Raw genomic sequence first — 18767 nt, 5'->3', positions numbered from 1 at the left:
GCACCGGAGAGGCTCAAAACCCACAGACCTGCCAGTTCAGGCTGCTTTGGCGCTTTGTCTTTGGATTGAAAGGCAGAATTTGTAGGGAGGGAGCAGCAGCTGGATGCATCCTAACGAACCCGGATTCCTAGCAAAGCCTTTAATAGAGCATCCATCTGGTGGTATGGTGCTTGAAAAGTTAATTCAGATTGGTTCGGATCTGAACCTTGTCACAGAAGGCATGGGGAAGGGTTCTTCTAACACCTCCAATTAATTATCTCAGAGAGGGAATGACCAGCATCCAAATTAAGGCTTCAGGTGTGAACAAGTGCCTCTTGGCTGTGTGGTTTGGGAGGGGATTTGGACAGGCCACTTTGTGGTGGGTTTGTTAGAGACCTGCAAGTCTTCGCATCCTCAAAGCGGTTCGATGCACACCACCATGCCTCCAGGTCCCCGTCTGACCGGGAAAACCAGCCAGTGCTCTGTCCTGCTGCAGCCTCTCTGAAATCCCCACACCGAGCACTGCTGGGGCTGCACCACCGTATTAATGGGATATTAACAAGGGAACCAAGCACAGAAAAGTCTGGACACAAAGTTAATTAACTAAAAAGTGGAGTTTCCAGAGGAAGTTACATAAACATCTGGGGAAAAGGATAAACACACAGAATATTTCCAAGAGAATTAGAAAGAACCATAACTACTTCAGCCTGGAAATGGGAAGTTAATATTGCAAACATAAAGATTTACGTTCCTTTGCAGCTCATACGTTTTACAACAGAGATGCAGACATCGCAAAACAAAAATAAATCTCTCCAACAACAACCATAGCTCCAAAACTCTCTCTTTCTTCTTTCCTGGCACTAGTTTGGTGTGCCCAACGGGTGGTCTCTGCCTGCCCTTAGCACCAGTTCCCCATTCCTGGAGGAGCAGAGCACAGGCAGGGCCGCAGCACTCAGGGCCAATGGGCCAATGAGCATGGCCAGGCCTTTGCTGCCATCTTCCCCCGGGGCTGCTGCTGCTCAGAGACCACATTTTCATGGAACCATAGAATGGTTAAGGTTGGAAAGGACCTCTAAGATCACCAAGTCCAACCCCAACCCATCCCCCCCACCCCCAATGACCATGTCCCTCAGTGCTACTTCTCCATGGTCCTTGAATACCTCCAGGGATGGTGACCCCGCCACCTCCCGGGGCAGCCTGTGCCAGTGCATCACTGCTCTTTCTGAGCAGTGATGCACTGCTCTCTTTCCTACCATCCAACCTGAGACTGTGCTCTTGAAGGAGGTTTTTGGTGCTTCCCAGCTAATAAAACAGCAGCCGCCAGTTCCCACTTCCCTGCCTTTTTAGTGCTGGAGCTATCGCTCCCCTTTCACATCCTGTGTGTTTATTTTTCCCTACTGTTTAGATTAGCTTTAACCTGAGGTGGACGCCAGGCTTTTGTCAAGGAAGAAAGCAATCCCGCAAGCACTCGGATCTAACAGCCTCTTGCAACGGCCTCTGAATATTTCACGGCGTGAAGCTGCTCCACTCACAGGGCAGAGGCTCAGCCCTGCATTTATCCCCATTGCCTCCACTAGCAGCAAACACCCGACCCTTCTTTTGCTGCAAACATAAGGATGCTCCCTGTAAGGACAAATGCTGCTCTCGGTGGTTCCCTGTCCTGCCTGGCCCTTGGAGGGGGAACGGAGCACGAGGAGAACCGCTGCCTCCAATTAATCAAAGAGCAAAGGCTGGCGCAGCCAAGGAGCACTCAGATTTATCTCCCGCCTGCCTGACTTGGCTCCGCTCCCCCAGCTTTTGGCAGCAGCAGATGAGACGCGGCGGCTGGCGGAAACCCGCAGTGTGTCCGGCGGGGCTGGGGCCGGAGCGAGGAACCTGCTGGGGGTCCTCAATGGGATGAGGGCACCGGGGCAGCCTGGGGCTTGGAGGCCCCTTCCCCGCTGCCATGTGCCAGTGACACACCATGGGTGTGGGTACCCAGGCGTGTGCTGGTGGGTGCTGCTCTCCCTTTGCCACTGTCGCCTGCACTGGGGCATGGGGAGCGCATGGGGAACTGGAGCTGCCCCAGCCCTGCCACTTCAAAGCCGCTAGGGGAACATAATGATGTGTGAGACGCCGGGCTGCCAGCACCCCGTGTCCGGCCCCAGCCTTTCTTTCAAGTAAATAACTCCATCTAATTGTGTCACTCTCATTCCACGTGAAAGGAGACAAGATTGAGCACGTGTGCAGTCACCACGGGTGCAGGACACCAGCTTGCCGTGTGTCCTCCGCTCCGTGGTGGCCCGGTCACAGCTGGGGCACCCCAGCACTGGGACACACAGCCGCGGCCCCATGGTGGCAGGATGCCCTACACCCGGCCCCGAGGCTGAGCATCCCTTCTCGCAGCTGATAGCCAAGCTGCTTTCATCCCCTTCTGTTCCTTCAACTGGATTAAAAGAAAAAAGCATGAAGAGCAGAAGCACGTCCTTGTGAGCAGCTCTCAGAGGAGCTGCTGAGCTTTGCTTGTTCCAGGAAGAGCCGGGTGAGCAAAGTGATGGTGAGGCTGCTGATTCCCTGTGTCCTTTCATAGAATGCAGCCCCCAAACCAAGCTGTGCAACATGGGCAGCCTCCCCCAGTACCAAAAATGTGCCGCTGCTGCTCTGGCCACAAGTCCCCCAAGCTGCCCTAAAGCTGTGCCTGGGCTGGAGCATGGCGTTGCTGCTCCACAGTTACAGCCCCAGTAAGAATTATCCAAGGGGTAATGGAGCATGAGAAGTCCCCTATGAGCCCATCTCATGGCAGGACACTTTGCAATGACAGCCCCCATTCCCACTCCCACTGATCCCAGCACATGCTCAGCCCCACTTGCAAGCTATGCGATGCTGCTGTTTGGCTGCAGCCTGGATTATTTCTGTGGATGAGCCTCTGGCTGCTGTCTGCAGGCTGCCTGACCCCACTCCTCGCCTCCTGTCCCATAGCCTCCAGGCATGACATCAGCCATCCACCGCAGGACACAGAGCAACCACCTGCACTCAGAGCGCAGTCTCCTTCCAGCACATCAACTCTTTGCTTTTTTGGGCTGTTCGCTCACTGGGCAGATGAAATAAAGCAATGATTAAAAAGAAAAGTAGGAAAATAAATGGCACCATGTGCAGCCGTTTGGACACCCCAGATGGCTTGTCAGCGGGGTTTGACTCGCAGGTCTCCAGCACAGATGGCTGGGGAAGAGCTGCTGCCCTCTGTGGGGGGCAGCCCCGTCCCCCGTCGTGCTGATGCAGAGGGGTCGGGGCCGTGCTGCAGCCCTGGGGCTCACATTTCCCACCGCCGTGCATCAAGCACTGCAACCCTGCAGCATGCTGCATCCTCGGGCAGCTTGGTTTGCACCCAGAGGTGCTGAAACCCCGCTCTCCTGGGCAGATGGAGCTGAGGGCACAGAGCAGGCTGGGGGAGTTCGCGGGCGTGCTCACCCCTTGCTCACTCCCACCCTTTCTCCTTCTCCTCCTCCTCTATGGCCTAATTTGGAGCAAAACCTCCTCAGAGTGGAGCATGCATCTGCCTTTGCCCACAGTCATTGTTCTCTTGGGTCTGGTGACATCGACACAAGAGAGGAGCAATAATCATTAACGCTGGGACCAAGGGGACTCTGCACCAGCAGTGACGTAGCATTTCCATTAGGAACCCCACATCGCTCTATTACCATGGCATTAGCACCTGCAGCATCCCTGGGAGTGGGAGAGGATGCTCCCCACCAACTGTCCCCACTGGTCCCCAGCTGGGAGTTGGTATCACCCCATTGCACAGCGGGTCTGTTCCAGCATCTCAGCATTTGGGTTTGTTTTTCTCGTTATTTTTGTCCAGCGCTCTCTGGTTTTCATTGTAAAGCTCCAGACTTTCCCCTCTGCTTCCCTGTGTGCAACAACATCTCCAACCCTCCCCTGCTCGGAGACTCCCAAAGGCTCCAGGAAGAGGGAGGTTTGTGATAAACATATGGGAAATGGGGAAAATAGTCAAACAAAGAGAGGAATGAGAAGAAGAAGAGAACAAGGTGCGGATTCCTGGCTGGTCGGGCGGGAGGGGGAAGCGAGAGGATTATTACGTTAGGAGCAGCTTCAAACTCCCAATTCTCAGGGCATGAAACCTGCACAATTTAAAGTAGTCAAAACAAACCCTTTGCCGCTATTTATACTTGAGCTGCCTGCAGGCGGCAAAACCTTGACTCCATCTTCCAGCCCTAATAGATTCCAGGTGTTTTCCAATAAACTCCCCTCCTCCAGTGAGGAGCCCCAACCAGCTCCCAGCACCTCTCACTACAAGCAGAGGGACGGGGCTGCTCTGTTGGCATCCTCATCCTGCTCCTCGTGTATCCCATCCCCAACTGCTTTGGTTTTGTCCATCGCTCAGAGTCAAGAGAAGCTTTAGGCATCAGCGCTGCCTTGAGCAGGGTGGAGGATGCTCCCCTCCATCAGCAGCAGGGAATTAGAGCTCAGTGTCTGAGCAACACCTGTAGAATCAGGGGCCCATCCCTCAAGAACCCCATCCCCAGAGGACCCCATCCCCAGACCTACAGCATCTCCTTGCCACAGTGGCTAATTCCTCTCCCAAACACATTTTTGTGCCTGAATTCATTTTTTTTTCCCCTTTGAAACCTCCAGCTGTGGCATCCTGCTTTACCTGCTGAGCTGGAGGAGCCTCTGCTATCAGATATCTTCCCCCGGTGCAGCTCAGGTCTCCTCCCCTTTGATCGGCCGATGGGGATCCTTCCATTTCTCACGGTAAGCAGCTCTGGCAGCTCGGCCCCGTGCACCTCAGCTCTCTCCCGATCCCATTACTGCTTTCCACCAGCACTAGGGCTGCTGCTCTCTGTGAGGGAAGGATGGAGCCCTTTGGAATCGCATTGAGTGAAATAAATAAAACGCAGCAGCAAAGACAAATAGTTTCCAGGCAGCGTGCTGGCATTTTGGCCTAATGACTGATTAATCTGAACCGGAGTCTCATTACAGATTCACGGATCGATGGGATCGGATCGTTAGCTCCGGCACCCCCTCCTGCAATCAGCAGCGCGGGCGGCAGTGCTGCCGGGGATGGATTAAAGGCTCAGCCAGAGCGGGGAGCGGGCAGCGGGAGGGAAGCGGTGAGAGCGGGGTTAGGAAAGGCACCGTCACCATGCCGAGGGCCACCAAAACGACCATGCTGCGGTCTGGACCCAGCACAGATTTGCTCTGCAGACACAGGAAAGCATCTTTCAGCCGGGAGGGACACCCAGCAGGGACATTCCCAGGGGATGGCACCTGTATCCTGGCCGTGCTGAGCAAAAAACCCCAATGGCGGTACAGGCAGAAACACCGCCCATCACCACGCAGACCCACAGCAGGAGATCCCCGGTAAGTGCCACACTTGTGTCACACTTCTCCCATGCACTGTACAAGGAGGGTGCGAGGGGTGTGGAAAGGGTAGGCTCAGCCCCATGCCCCATGCATGGCACCAGCTGGGGCCGTCCCGATGCACTGGAGTCATCTCGCTGTCACCTTTGTTAGGAACTTAGCCCATGACAACTGTCCTTTCCTTTTGCTTCTGTGCAGTGGGGAGGTCTCCTGGGACCTGCAGCCATGCAGAGGGAGCAGAAAGCGGTCCCGGTGCCGGCAGCCCCAGTGCGGTGCCCCAGGGCCAGCCCTGGCTGCAGCCCCAGTGCCCTCTGGCCGCTCTCCAGCTGTCGGATGTCAGCTGATTAATTTTGCCTGGGATTAATTAAGGAGCAGGCAGAGTGTGCTGTGCTGGTGGAGGGGCTGGGTGACTCGTTGGGGTCGGTGACCTCTGTGGCCATGGCCACCGCCAGGCAGGTTGTGACCTGGTGGCTGCTGAGGCTCAAGGTCGGTGCCATGAGGACACCGTGTGCCTTTCCCCGTGCAGTGCTGTGGAGATGTCTGGCACCAAGCGGGTACAGTGCTGCGGGCTGCAGGGAATCAGTTGTGCCAAAAAGAAATGAGGCTGGGGAATATAAGCGGAGACAGAGTCAGTAGGAATGCCAAATAGAGGAGGCGGGCAGCAGTGGGTAAGCAGAACCTCAGCAAGACGTGCTTCACTGGCAGAGTGTCAGCATGGGAGACATTTAGGTGAAGCCCTGAACGCTCAGTTTGCTGGCACTCACCTGGTGGAGCTCAGTCTTTCCCCATGTCTGTGCAGCCACCTGCACCTGGGTGCTGCTGGATCAGTGCAGACGTAGTGTAGCAACCCTGTAAGCATCTGGCAGCATGCAGTGCAAGTGGTCACAAAGTGTGTGTGCATCCGCACAACAGCAAACGGGTCCCCGTGGCTGTGCATGGCGCACCCCCCTTTGTCCCATTTTGTAGTGGCTGGGGCTCGGTTCCTGGGGCCGCTTTGCTGGTGGTCCCATGCAGGGCAGCAGTGGGAGGTATCACTTACAGTGGTCAGCGCCTGGCTCAGGGCTCCCTGCTTGGAAGGGAAAAAGGAAAAGAGGGGGGAAAAGAAAAATCCCCACCAGCGGGAAGATTTGCTCCAACTCCCCAGCTGGGGCATTATTACTGCTATGGCAAGAGATCCGTGTCAGAGTTTTACAAAGAAAAACTACCAGGAGAAATACATAACCTTTTCTTAACATCAGCAGCTCAATTAGCTAATGACAGCAAAGCATTCTCCAGTGTCACCTATCCCGCTCGCCGGGAGGAGGCAGGGCGCGGGGCTGCCGCGTGTTTGTACAGCTGCACGCGGCGCTGCGCCGGGGTCGGCTCCTTGCGCCTTATCTCGGGAAGGATCTCCCTCTGCCTTCCACACGCGTGCGCGCACACATGCTTTGGAGAAGAAAGCTCCACTCTGCATGAGAAGGTTAACAAATACCAGACTGCCTCTAAAAATACCTCTCCAATCGATGCCTAGTGTAAGCCATCCCAGAATGCTGAAAGCTGCAAGAAAAGCAATTTGTTCCCCTTCGGATTGCTCCTCCCAGTGCTCAGAGCTCATCTCATCCATCCACCCATCCAGCCATCTGGATGTCCATCTCATCCAATCATCCATCCATCCACCCGTCCATCCATCCATCCACCCATCCATCCAACCATCCACCCACCCAACATCCCAACTATCCAACCACCCATCCATCCACACGTCCATCCATCCACATGTCCGCCCTACCAGCCACCCAACCAGCCACCCAATGTCCCATCTATCCAACCACCCATCTATCCACTTGTCCATCCATCCACCCATCCATCCAATCATCCACTCAACCATCCATCTAACGTCCCACCTATCCGTCCATCCAACCAGTCACCTGTCCATCCAACCATCCACCCATCCATCCAACCGTCCACTTGTCCCTCCACCCATCTGCCTACCTTCCCCACCTGGCAGTCTCTAAAAGGCTGCTCCCTCTCCTTCCCCTCAAACAAATGTCTCCGTATTAAGCCATTTGTCTGCGCCGATTGATTCAATATTGAGACGCGACTTGTAGCCACTTGTATCTAAATAGAATCTAAATTGTTATTATGGCTCCATGGTTGCCGCTTCTTCAGCGTAGCCCCTCATCTTGCCAGCTCTCCGCTCTGCCCTAATTGCCTTCAGCGTGCTGAAAACATGAGCACATACAATTTGCAGGGAAGAAATTATCATCACATCTCCTTTCAGATCTCGCTAAATGCCGTTGTGTTTATTCATTCATTCACCCTGAGATGGCTCCCAGGGCAGCGAGCAGCAGGCGGGCTAATAGCCGGCAGCGCTGCTGGTCCCGGGCCAGGAGGAAGGAGTGGGGAGGGCAGCCCGATGCTAAAGGGATGTGCAAGTGTGCCCCATCCCCACGCACTGCCCATAGCCCCAAGGACCAGTTTTTGAGGTTGGGAACCCCGGGATGCAGGGCTGCCCAACATGCTGTTCACTCTTTTAATATTGTTACCCTGGAAAATGGAGAATAAATATGAATGAATTCAATGTTAACCGTGCGAGATAGGATGCCGAATACTCACGCGGCTAAGTAAAAGAGAGTAAATGGAAATCTTTATCGCTGTAGACTGCTGAATATTAATAGTTATTGTTTGAGTCGCTGCAGCGTGGAAAAGTCAATTATAACCTAAGTGTAAAAATGTCCTGAATTATAGATAAACTAGGCAGGGAGGGAGATGGATCTCCCCCACACATTGCAAAAACCTTGATATAACGAGAAATAGATGTGATAAGAACTTTAAAACAGTAACTAACAAAATGCACGGGATGATTCTTTGTATTATTTAATGCTATATATGGAAGCTCCAAAGGGTTAAACGTCTGCGTGTGGAACATTTGCAGTATTTCCGCAGCCTACACGGAGGCACAGGCAATGGAGGGGAACTAACGTGTTTGCATCTCCAGCAGGAAACCAGAATTTTCCGAGCAGCCCCACCCCCGGCAGCACTGGGGTTTCCAAGTGCATTTGAGGACCCAGCGGAGCAGTTGGGCTCCTGCTTGCTCCCGGGGGCTGAGAGCAGGAGGGTGACACGATGGTGAGCCTTCCACCAGCCCCACAGCACGGAGTGAGGCTGTGAATCAGGGATCTGCAGCCCTCCCCCGAGGGCAGCATCCCTGCCTACCCCAAGCAGAGCTTTCCAGACCGCATTAACCCCAAATGCGATTGCTCCCAGGAGGTGCCAAGTGACCCATCGCTGGGTGAGAGCAGCAATAACAAGAACAGGTTTCCAGAGCAAGGAGGTCTGACCCGACCCCGAAGGCGATGTGCTTCCCATGCAGCAGTTAATCCCTCCCGCTCCCACCACTGCCTAACGCCAGGTCAGTGTTTGGATACCCACATGGTTTAAACCCGCATTGCTGGGCTGGGGGTCATGGCATTGCTCTCCCGCACCCCCAGCTGCTCGCCAGCCCCACTGCTGATCCTGCACAACTCCTTCTATTAGAAGCCATAATTAAGGTCAAAAACTATTTCTATTATAACCTTCCTTTCCTCACTCGGAGCTTCCGGAAAAATTCTCTTTTTTTGCTCTAATTTTTTCCATGCTCTGAGCCCAGAGGCAAATTGGGAGTTAATGGAGAAATGAAGCCCATCGCGGAGCATCGCGGGCCGCACGCTGTCCTGCTTCCAGCGTGGTTCCGCGGAAGCGCGTCCCGCTCTGGAGCTCCCTTACATCCGAGCAGTGCAGAAAGCTGATTAACATTAAGCTGATTAACGTGGGACCATTGTTCAGGGCTATCCCGTGGAGCCGTCCTATTCATTCTGCTGTGACACCGCACGCTGCGCCTGCGTGCAGATGTTGGCGTAGGCGCTTGGGAGAGCCCAAATATTAAAACTGGTTCAAAATAATAATAATAATAATAATAATAATAATAATAATAATAATAATAATAATAATAATAGGTGAAGCAGTGCCCCCAGCCACAGTCTAACTGCTGTGGTCAAGGCACATGTTCAGGCCATGCCATGAGCTCAGGCTCGCCCATAGCCATGCCATGAGGCAGTGCACCGATGGTTCCGTCTTGCAGCAGCATGGAGGCTCGAGGCTGCTGGATCCCTGCAGTGCCAGGGACAGGCCCTGGGGATGTCCTATCGCATCTACACCCCGCAGAGACTTAGGGCTTGCTGCAATTAGTGTAATTTCCTCGAGGAATCCAAGAAAACACAGGTTTCCCAATAATGATGGAATTCCTATGCTTCTAGACATGCAGGTTAGTAGCCCGGCACCACCAAAGCATTTCTGCTCACAGACAGAACTTGTGAGTCATTACAGCAACAAATACGGACAAGATCGATATCACCTTCCCGAGCCACCCCAAGCATTTCTGGCCTGGAAAAAAACATCTGATCCCCGCTGGGAAAGAGGGGAGCCCTGGGGGAACAAGAACAGGACCCCACAGGTACTGTGCCTGCACAGAGAAAATGTGAGCTTGTGCGGAGGAGCAAGGGCACCTTGAGAGGGGTCCCTGTAGCAGCAGCAGTTTCTCCTCGGGGTCTTGGGCCGTGCACAAGGACAGGAGCGGGGCAGCCCTTGTGTGTGCTAATCGCCTCCGTCTGCTTGCCATACGGGCGGCCGCTGCGGCCCCGGAGCAGAGAGGAATGCTTTTGTTTGCCGAGCACACTTGGCAGCCGGAAGGGATCTCTGGAAAGCAAAGCGGGCACTTAACAAGCCGCGGCCTTCCAGGGTCATTAAAGGGAGCCAGAAAGTGAGGCTGCGTCCTGCGTGCCTGCTCAGTGCCGCGCACGGGGACGCCGTCAGGCGGATGCCACGCGGGGCTGCACCCGGGCTCACCTTGAGGTGGGAGGAAAGCTGCGGTTTCGGCAGCACCCCTTCCACTCGGGGCATCCCCTCCACGTGGGGCCGGCACTCGTCGCATCGGATCAGCATCCCATCGCCGCACGGAGGGGAGCGGCCACGTCGGGGACAGAAGGGTGAAAGGGCAATGGCTGATCCCCAAGCCACCCAGCCACCAGAACGAAATTCCCCTTCTAACAAGGCATGGAGCAAACAAATTATCTTTGTTGTTAGGAAATCTGTAAGCACTTATCGTTATAATTACCATCTGTGGTTTTGCAACTCAGGTAGAGCAGCAGCAGCAGCACTGATACGGGCTCGGCTCGGCCCCGCAGGCTGCTAATCAAAACCAAGCCGTTTGCCTTCAGGTTGGAGATGATGTCAAACTTGATTGAACGTCCACTTTTGATGGCTTTACCTGAGACCCAACAACATCTGCGTCTCGCTCACAGTAGCTCTGAAAGGTGATACGTGTGCAGGAGCAAAGTGCTGCCACCGCACCCGGAGAGGAGAGCCGAGCTCTGAGCAAAGCGTCTGAGCTTCAGGAATCAATAAGTGCTTCTTTAAAACAAAAATGTGTAAACAACAGAGAGCGAAGCCCAAAGAGCCGGTCAGAAGATTTATACACAGCTTAGTTCAAATTTCTGTAATCTATTTAAATTAATAGCCACGTCCCGTGCTAAATTGCTTCCAGAGGCCAATAGCTCCCAGGGTATTGCATTCCCTGCAGGGGAAGTGCGGAGGGGACCTCACCGTGGGGACGTGGTGCAGCCGGGGCATGTGAGGATCCTGGGCACTGCAGCAAGATGGAAAATGAATGCAACAAAATGCAATGCAAGGAAATGCAATGCGATGCAATGCAATGCAACGCAATGCGAGAGCTGCTGCCTGCAGAGGAGCCCATGGCAAGAGGGTTGGGGTGCCTGCACCCCGCTCTTTGCTGTGCTTAGGTACAGGAGCATCCTTTCATCCTCATCAAGGAAGGGGCAGTCCTCATTGTGCTGCATGCTTGGGCAAAATTTAGTCTTGCCCTGTGTTTTTCATGTTAAAATCCTTCCTTTGGTTCCTAATAGCTGTGCCAGTGTTTAGCTGGCAAAATAAAATGAAAATCCCCTGGAGCCACGGGGGCACAACCCAGGCTGGGCAGATATCAGCCCATTCTCAGAAATTGAAGGCTTCCAAATGAAGAAACTCTCACAGCCGTTTTGAGGAGCAGCTCGGATGGCTCCGTGTTTGTGGCAGCGTGCTGCATTTCCCCGGGGTGCCGCAGCAATTTTCCCACTGGTAATTCTTCCAAGTTGTGCAATATTTTAAGCTTCTGAGAAATTCGTGCTGAGCTTGTGTTTGTTTGCTGGGGTCTCAGAGGGTATGCGGAGTGGGTTGTTCCCAAACTGGGCGCATGCCTGAGGTTGTGCCCTCCCATCCTGGGTAGGGGGTGAAGGAAAAGGAAAATCATATGGGAGCACAGAGAGGGAGAGGAAGGAGCAGGACCTCGAGTAGAAAGCAAAGCCCAGCAATGCAGCCCCACAAGCTGGAAGCACCATTGCACAATGCAGCACTGTTGCGACATGCCCCCGCTTTAACAAACAAGGTGCTCAGCATACCAGCAATACCACTGCTCTGCCCCATGTGGGACACTGCTCTCGGCTGTCCCCAGATGTCCCATAGAGCTCATCTTCCTCCTCGCCCCCATCCTCACAGAGCCTCCTACCCAGGCCCAGCACTGGCCATCACCAATTTGCTGCGTTTTGTGGGCCTCCAGGGAGCACAAAAGTGGGTGTTTTCCTGAAGTCCCTTCCTTTGAGTAATTTTCATAGGGTCTGGGGGGCAGAACTGCAGGTTGGGGGGCCCAGGGCAGTGTTTGCAGTGTATGGGGTGAGGTCCATCTTTGCCCTGCAGAATAGCACTCACTCCTCGCGCAGCACAGCCGCCGAAAGCAGCTCTTCCCGCGTCATCTCACACCTGCCTCGCAAAGCTGCTCTCCATCCAACACACGCAGCCTGGTTGCGAGCTCGGCATATGTTTGCATAACCTCGGGTTTTTGGCCGGAAACCAGGCTTCAGAAGGATTTCTCAGGCTTTCAAAACCTCTCGCGGTGTCGGGGCCGCGGGTACGTGCGCGCTCACCGCACAACGTGATGGGAAGGAGCAGCGGCCAGCGGCAAAGGGGGACGGCTCCGGCCGAGTTTTTGGGATCACACCTCGCCTTTTCCTCCCAGGAGATGCTTTCTCTCAACCATCATAAAAAGGTATTGGATATTCACTCAAAGATGCCCAGGAGAGCGAGCAGAAGGGAGGCAGCCTGCACCGCGGCGCTGTGGATAACTGATTGCTTTGCTCATTTTGGTCTGACCCAGAACAAATATGTTTCATTTTTCCAATGAGCTGGTAAAAAAATACAGTCCCCTTATTTCTAGTTTACTTAGAGCCTGTGTTTTTTTTCCCTCTTCTTTCATTCCCTTTTTAATACAGAGCAATTTCAGAACAAAAAGCCAAAGGAGCAACTTGAAAACCAGTTTTTAGTGTTTCCTTATTCCTGTCAATACAATTTGCCCCGCTCAGCCTGATGGCACCAATCACTGCAGTCACCTCGGGAGACTTTTTGGCCCCTTCCCTGCTGGCTGTGGCCACTCGGCCTGGCTGTGCCTTGGCTTGGGATAGATGCAGAGGCACCAGGGTGGCACTTCTTGTGCAGGATGCAGCTGGCATCAAGATGCTCTCCCATCCCATCCCATCCCATCCCATCCCATCCCATCCCATCCCATCCCATCCCATCCCATTTCACCTCAATCAAATCCAACCCAACTGTCCATCTCATCCCAACCAAATCCAGCCCAACTCTCCATCCCATCCCATCCCCAGTACCATGCCAATCCATTTCATCCCATTCCAAGCCAACCAAAACCAAGCCAACAGTCCATCCCACCCAATCGTGCTCTCCTCCCAGCTCTGCTCACTGCTCGCCTCAACGCGGTTTCCCTAGCGAGAGGCACTTTCAGACTGAAGCAGAAACACAGTTTGCCAAAATATTTGACAACACGAAGAGCAGCTTGGCGGGGTGCCAGGAGCCCCATTTGAAAAGTGAAATTCGGCATGCTCCGGTCCCGGGAGCGGTTCCCACGCAGTGAGGGAGGGTGACGGCAGCGCCTGGGGCTGTGGCAGAGCGGGGGGGCCCATCGCCTGCTTGCCACGACCCGTGCTGAGGGTGGGCAGCCCCAGGGCAGGGATGCAGGAGCTGAGCATGGCAGGTTGCCTGGATTCAGGGTCAGGGTGCTGCCAGCACCCAGCCACCCACCAGCAGGGCATGGAGAACTGAACCACGTTGGGGCACAGCTGAGGTTTTGGGCATCCACCACCAATGTCTTCCCTTTGCTCACAGGTGGCTGAGCCAGGCTGGGAAGCAGCCCTGGTGTCACACAGCTCAGCAGTCTCCATGTGGGAGCTGCGTGCCATACACCCTCCTCACCACCACCTGCGACACGGCCACAGAACTGCAGTGTGTATGCTGCCATCCCAGGAGGATGCACGGGATGGCATCTCCCATGGAGAGGAGAGGGTCCTGCTGCCAGTTGCCCCAGTAAGTTGCCAGGATTTAACACTGGGCACATTCGGCCATGTGGATCTCATCCTTCTCTCTGTGCCATAAATTACTGAGCACACACTGGTGTGCTGTAAAACTGACCCAGAATGAAAAATGAGGTCTTGCAAGACTGATGCCTCGTGCTCAGAGGTGCGGTGGTAAATTAGAGAGGATGGGGTTGCTCTCTGCCCCCCAGATTATCCACCCTTCATTGCATTACCAGCGCTAAGCCCTATTGCCAAACAGGGAGAACAACAAAACGAAGGAGCAGAACGCTGCAGCGAGCACAGCGAGCAAAGCAGTGGGCAGCATCCCCAGCAGCAGCACCAAGCAGCCCCAAATCCCAGAGCAGAAAGACGGCGCTTCTGGAAGGAGGGAGCGGAAAGGAGGAAAGACTTCGCTGAGATCCCTGAAGCATTAATCCCAGATTTGAGCTATGAAGTAGAGCGCTGAGATGGAAAAGAGCCCAGCCTTTTGCCAGGATGCTGATGTTCATGAAAAGAATAAATATCTGGAAGGAGGCTGCCTGTTATTACTGGAATAACACAATCACAAAGGAGCACACCACAAACAATTACACTGGAACTAAGAGGGATGGACGCTGGCTCTGTACGCAATTAGGCACAGCTATGAGTCAGGGAAACGAGCGTTTTCTAGAAACACTGCTCTTCTTAGCACAGAAACCGCCTCCTGGATGGCAGGATAAAGTTAAGAGAGGGAAAAAAAAGAAAAAAGGGAGTAGGAATCTGCAGTATCATAACAGAAATCACAGATCAATGTGTTTGCCCTAGGAAATGAACAGATACACATCAGGACTTGGCAGCCGAAGGAGTCTCCCAAATGAAGCAGAAACAGCTCAAAAGGAAAGGAACAAAACAGAAAGAAAAGGAGGGAGGGAGGGAGGGAGAGGGAAGACGGCGCGGGCTCCGGAGCAGACACCATCAATCTGCACGGAGCGGAGCGGCCGTACCTGCCTCCCGCCGGCCGGGGCCGTGCACGGGGAGGGGGACATCAGGCCTGAGAAAATACAGACGATTGGCTTCCAAGGGCCTTTCCTTGCCAAAATTTACAGGCCTGCAGTTCTCGGTTAATAGACGGAGCTCCCCTTAGAGCTTCTAATGGAAGAGGCTGAAATGAAAACCACCCGCTCCCCGCGGGAGGGGGGGTCCAATCGCACAGCCGGAGCGAATGTGTTCTGCATCATCTCTGCCGGGATGGAGCCCGGACACCTCATCACACGCCCCGAGATAACGAGCTATGTGGAAGTGGGAATGCGGATTTTTAAATTAAAAAAGGAGAAACCGCCCAGCACAAAGGGATCGTCACCGGGAGAGCACAAAGGAAACTTTACCGCGGGATGCCATGGGCATGGGGTGCCACAGGCACGGGATGGCCGCCCATGGACAGCACATTGTGGGCTGCCCACCTGGAGCTGCCACCTGGGCGTGCACCACGGCCACCCCGGTGCCGCGGAACCCCTGGCTCTGCCCCAGCGGAGCCCATTCCCAGGGGCCAACAGGGAGCAATCAGTGCGATGCTGTGACGGCCATTAAGCACAACCGGCAGCGAGCTCCTCCATCGATATTCTGGACGCACGACCTAACCCTTGCTATAAATCATCCCTGATCACGTGCAGAATGCAATCCTGGCGGTGCAGGCGAGGTGTCGCGCAGCTCCGCGGGCAGCGCTCAATGCAAAGTGTTGAATTAGCGGGTGACATGTTGACAGCCCGGCCACGCGTACCCCCCGCTGCCGCCCCGCAGCCCTGCACCGAGCACAGGGCGCGATGGAGCAGCCCCGTGCTTGGCTCCCAGGGACCTGGTGGCCGTAAAAGTGATTCTTCCGCTAAGCCAAAGGCGGCTGAGGGAGCTCCCGTTCAGACAAGGACATCAGCGCGGTGCCTGCAGGGAGCACGGGGGAGAGAGCCGCGCGCAGCCCACCGTACCGCGCGGTGCGTGCATATTTAATGCATTTGCTTGGCAGATGGAATAACTTTGTTAACAGACTATTTAAATTCCTGAGGGGGTACCTGTAACTATTAGAAATTGATTTTATGAGCCTGTTATACAAACATCACTCTTCAAGGTCTAAAGCATATTGAAATTCTTCCTGTTCTCTCTCAAACAGATGGCGCTAAGAATTTTTCTGAACCGACTCGTATTCATAAATACTGCCCTCCAATCTCTCTCGCAAGACAGAACCAACCCTAATTAGAACGGTGAGCCCTCACCATCTTTTCCTCATCATGCAGTTCCCATAAAACTGCTCCAGAAGAGGAAGGTTTTGGCCAACCCCTCCCTCGGTGAGTGATGGGGAGTGTTCCCCAGCGTCTGTCACAGTCAGAATAAAGAGAAACTCCATCGGATTAAAGGGCTCAGGGGCTGATTTCCAAGAAAAAGTCAAAGAGCTCAGAGTCAAGCAATTGGCATGGGGTCCTCGGGCACCTCCAGGGGCTGCGAGCACGGCTGTGTGCCACTGTATGACCGGTGGCCTGGGGCCAACCATGGATTCCTTTCATCAAGCAGACACATTTGTGGAACAATTGGATGAGTTTAGTTCTGGGTGGAAGTGGACATGGTTGAGGGCTTCCATTTAGGGCAGAGAACTTATGTGCAGTGCCACAAGGTGTCCAGCCTTGTGCTGCAATTCACAGAATCATAGAACAATTTAGTTGGAGGGAACCCTTAAAGGCCATCTGGTCCAAATCCCTGCAATGAGCAGGGACACCTACAGCTCTGTCAGGTGCTCAGAGCCCTGTCCAACCTGACCTTGGGTGTCTCCAGGGACAGGGCACCCCGCCTCTCTGGGCATCGCGGCTCCGCAGCTCAAATACTTCACTGGATTTTTTCTTTACTGTGCTGCCATTCATGAACAACCCCGAACTCAGCTACAGTCATAAAGAGCATTCACTGAATGGAAAAAAATCATTAAAAATTGCGGTCTCTTCCTGGACAACTCGGCAACAGCAAGTGCCAGCTACATTTGTCGAATAAATTGCTTGCAGGGAGCAGTTTTACTAGCTCTAAATGGGATGAAATTAAGCAAAGGGAAATGAATGCCAAGTACGTATACAAAAGCATTGCTGGGCGTGAGAGGTGCGAGGCAGGGAGGAGCCCTACGGGGCCCCGCAGCGACTGCACCTCAGTGCCTGGCATATGTCTGCATGTGCATCCCACGGATTTGGGGCTGCTCGGCCCCGGCTTGGAATTCCAGCTCTCAGCAGCAGAGGGCAGGGGCTGGCCACAGAGCCACCAGGGCCACCAGGCTGGCAGAGTGGAGGAAGAGGGGGTCTGGGGGGGACAACAGCAGCTTGTGCCGGGAATCACCCACCAGCACCAAACAAAGAGGTTTTATGAGGTCACTTGGCTTTTGGAAGCTGGGGCATCATGCACATGGAGTGCAGCTTGCAGGAATGAGCTAGCCCTACATATTTGGGCTGTCTGAGCACATCCTGGGGATGCCCCCAGCTCCCACCCCAACCCCTCCTGCTGGGGCTGCCCCAGGGCTAAGCAGGGCAGCACCAGGCACGGAGGCAGCTCTGGCACCCGGCCGAGCTTCCCAGGCTTTTCTCTCCCAGCACTCCGGGGAAGGGAAGAAGAGAAGAGGGTCTCATTAAAACAGAGAAAAAGCAAAACCCTCAGATGATTCGCTCGCTCCATCTGCTCTCCTATTTGGTCAGCTCATGCAGTGGGAGCTATCACAGGCTGAGGGCTGCTCCCTGCTAAGTGGATGCTGTAAGGACGTGTTATAGGCTCCATCCTCACCAGAGACACCCAGCAGGGCATGGGATACAACCAGGGACAGGAGATTCCCAGATCCCTTTCTAAAGGGCCAGCAGCAGCCCCAAGGCTCCACGGTGTGCCCCACACCCTGGCACCATCAGCATCCCCAGGGCTTCTCCATGCGTTGCCCCATGGGTGGAAGGCATCTCCGCAGCTCCCGAGGAGAAACCCAGCGAGCAGAGCAGCCTGCCGTGCCCCCAGGGCGATGGCGCATAGCAAATTGCCACAGACAGGAGGCTGTAATGCAATCCAGCAGCAGCAAGGAATTCAGCATCATCCCCGGCTGAGCGCGCACTGCGCTGTGCCACAGAGCAGGGAGGTGACAACCCCCGCACAGAGCAGAGGGGAAGCTGATCCCAGCACTTCCCTATGGGAAGGAAGATGTTCCCTGTCTGCTGTCCCCTGCCCAGCTGGTGGCCACGACCCAAAGTGTCATGGGAAACAATGGAGAGGCTGGGCAAAAGGAAGGGCAATGGCACGCTGGGCTCACTTGGGGCACACTGAGCAGACAAAGGCACTGGCTGCTACGGGGTAGCTCGTGGGGCTGAGCTGCATGGAGAGCCCAGGAGGGCCCGCCAGCAAAGAGAACAACGGGACAGCAGCAGAGCTTGGAAGAGCTTCACAGGCACCCTTCAGCAAAGCACTTCGGTGGGTTCCCATCCAAGAAACACCTTCCTTTCCAAAACAACCTATTGCAGAATATCCCAAGTTGGAAGGGACCCATACAGATCACTGAGTCCAACTCCTGGCTCCACACAGGACCACCCAAAATAATCAGACCATATGTCTGAGAGAGCTGTCCATGTGCTTCTTGAGCTTTGGCAAGGTCGGCGCCATGACCACATCAGCACCCAGCTCACTACCACCAACAGTGGGTGAAATGCTCTCACCCCAAAGCTCGGGGTGAGACACTGCCCCAGGCTCAGACCCACAGACCTTCACGTGAGCACAAAACACAGTGAAAGAACAGCTCTGCCTCCAAACCCACGCCAGGACCCAGGATCAGTGGCAGAGGACACGCCATGCAGGAGGACACCAAGCGGGGAAGAACATCCAGGAGCTCCTAAGCCAGCCCCATGGGAGGGAGAGGGGAGAACTGAGTGCTTCCATCACGCTGGCACAGCAATTACAGCACCAGCCAAATGGTTACAGGGGCTGGAGGGCTTGATTTAAATAAATAATAATAATTTAGCTTCCAAATTG

The sequence above is a fragment of the Numida meleagris genome, chromosome 4 (genome assembly GCF_002078875.1).
Source record: "Numida meleagris isolate 19003 breed g44 Domestic line chromosome 4, NumMel1.0, whole genome shotgun sequence".
Lineage (NCBI taxonomy): Eukaryota > Metazoa > Chordata > Aves > Galliformes > Numididae > Numida > Numida meleagris.
This window is presented reverse-complemented; position numbering follows the sequence as displayed.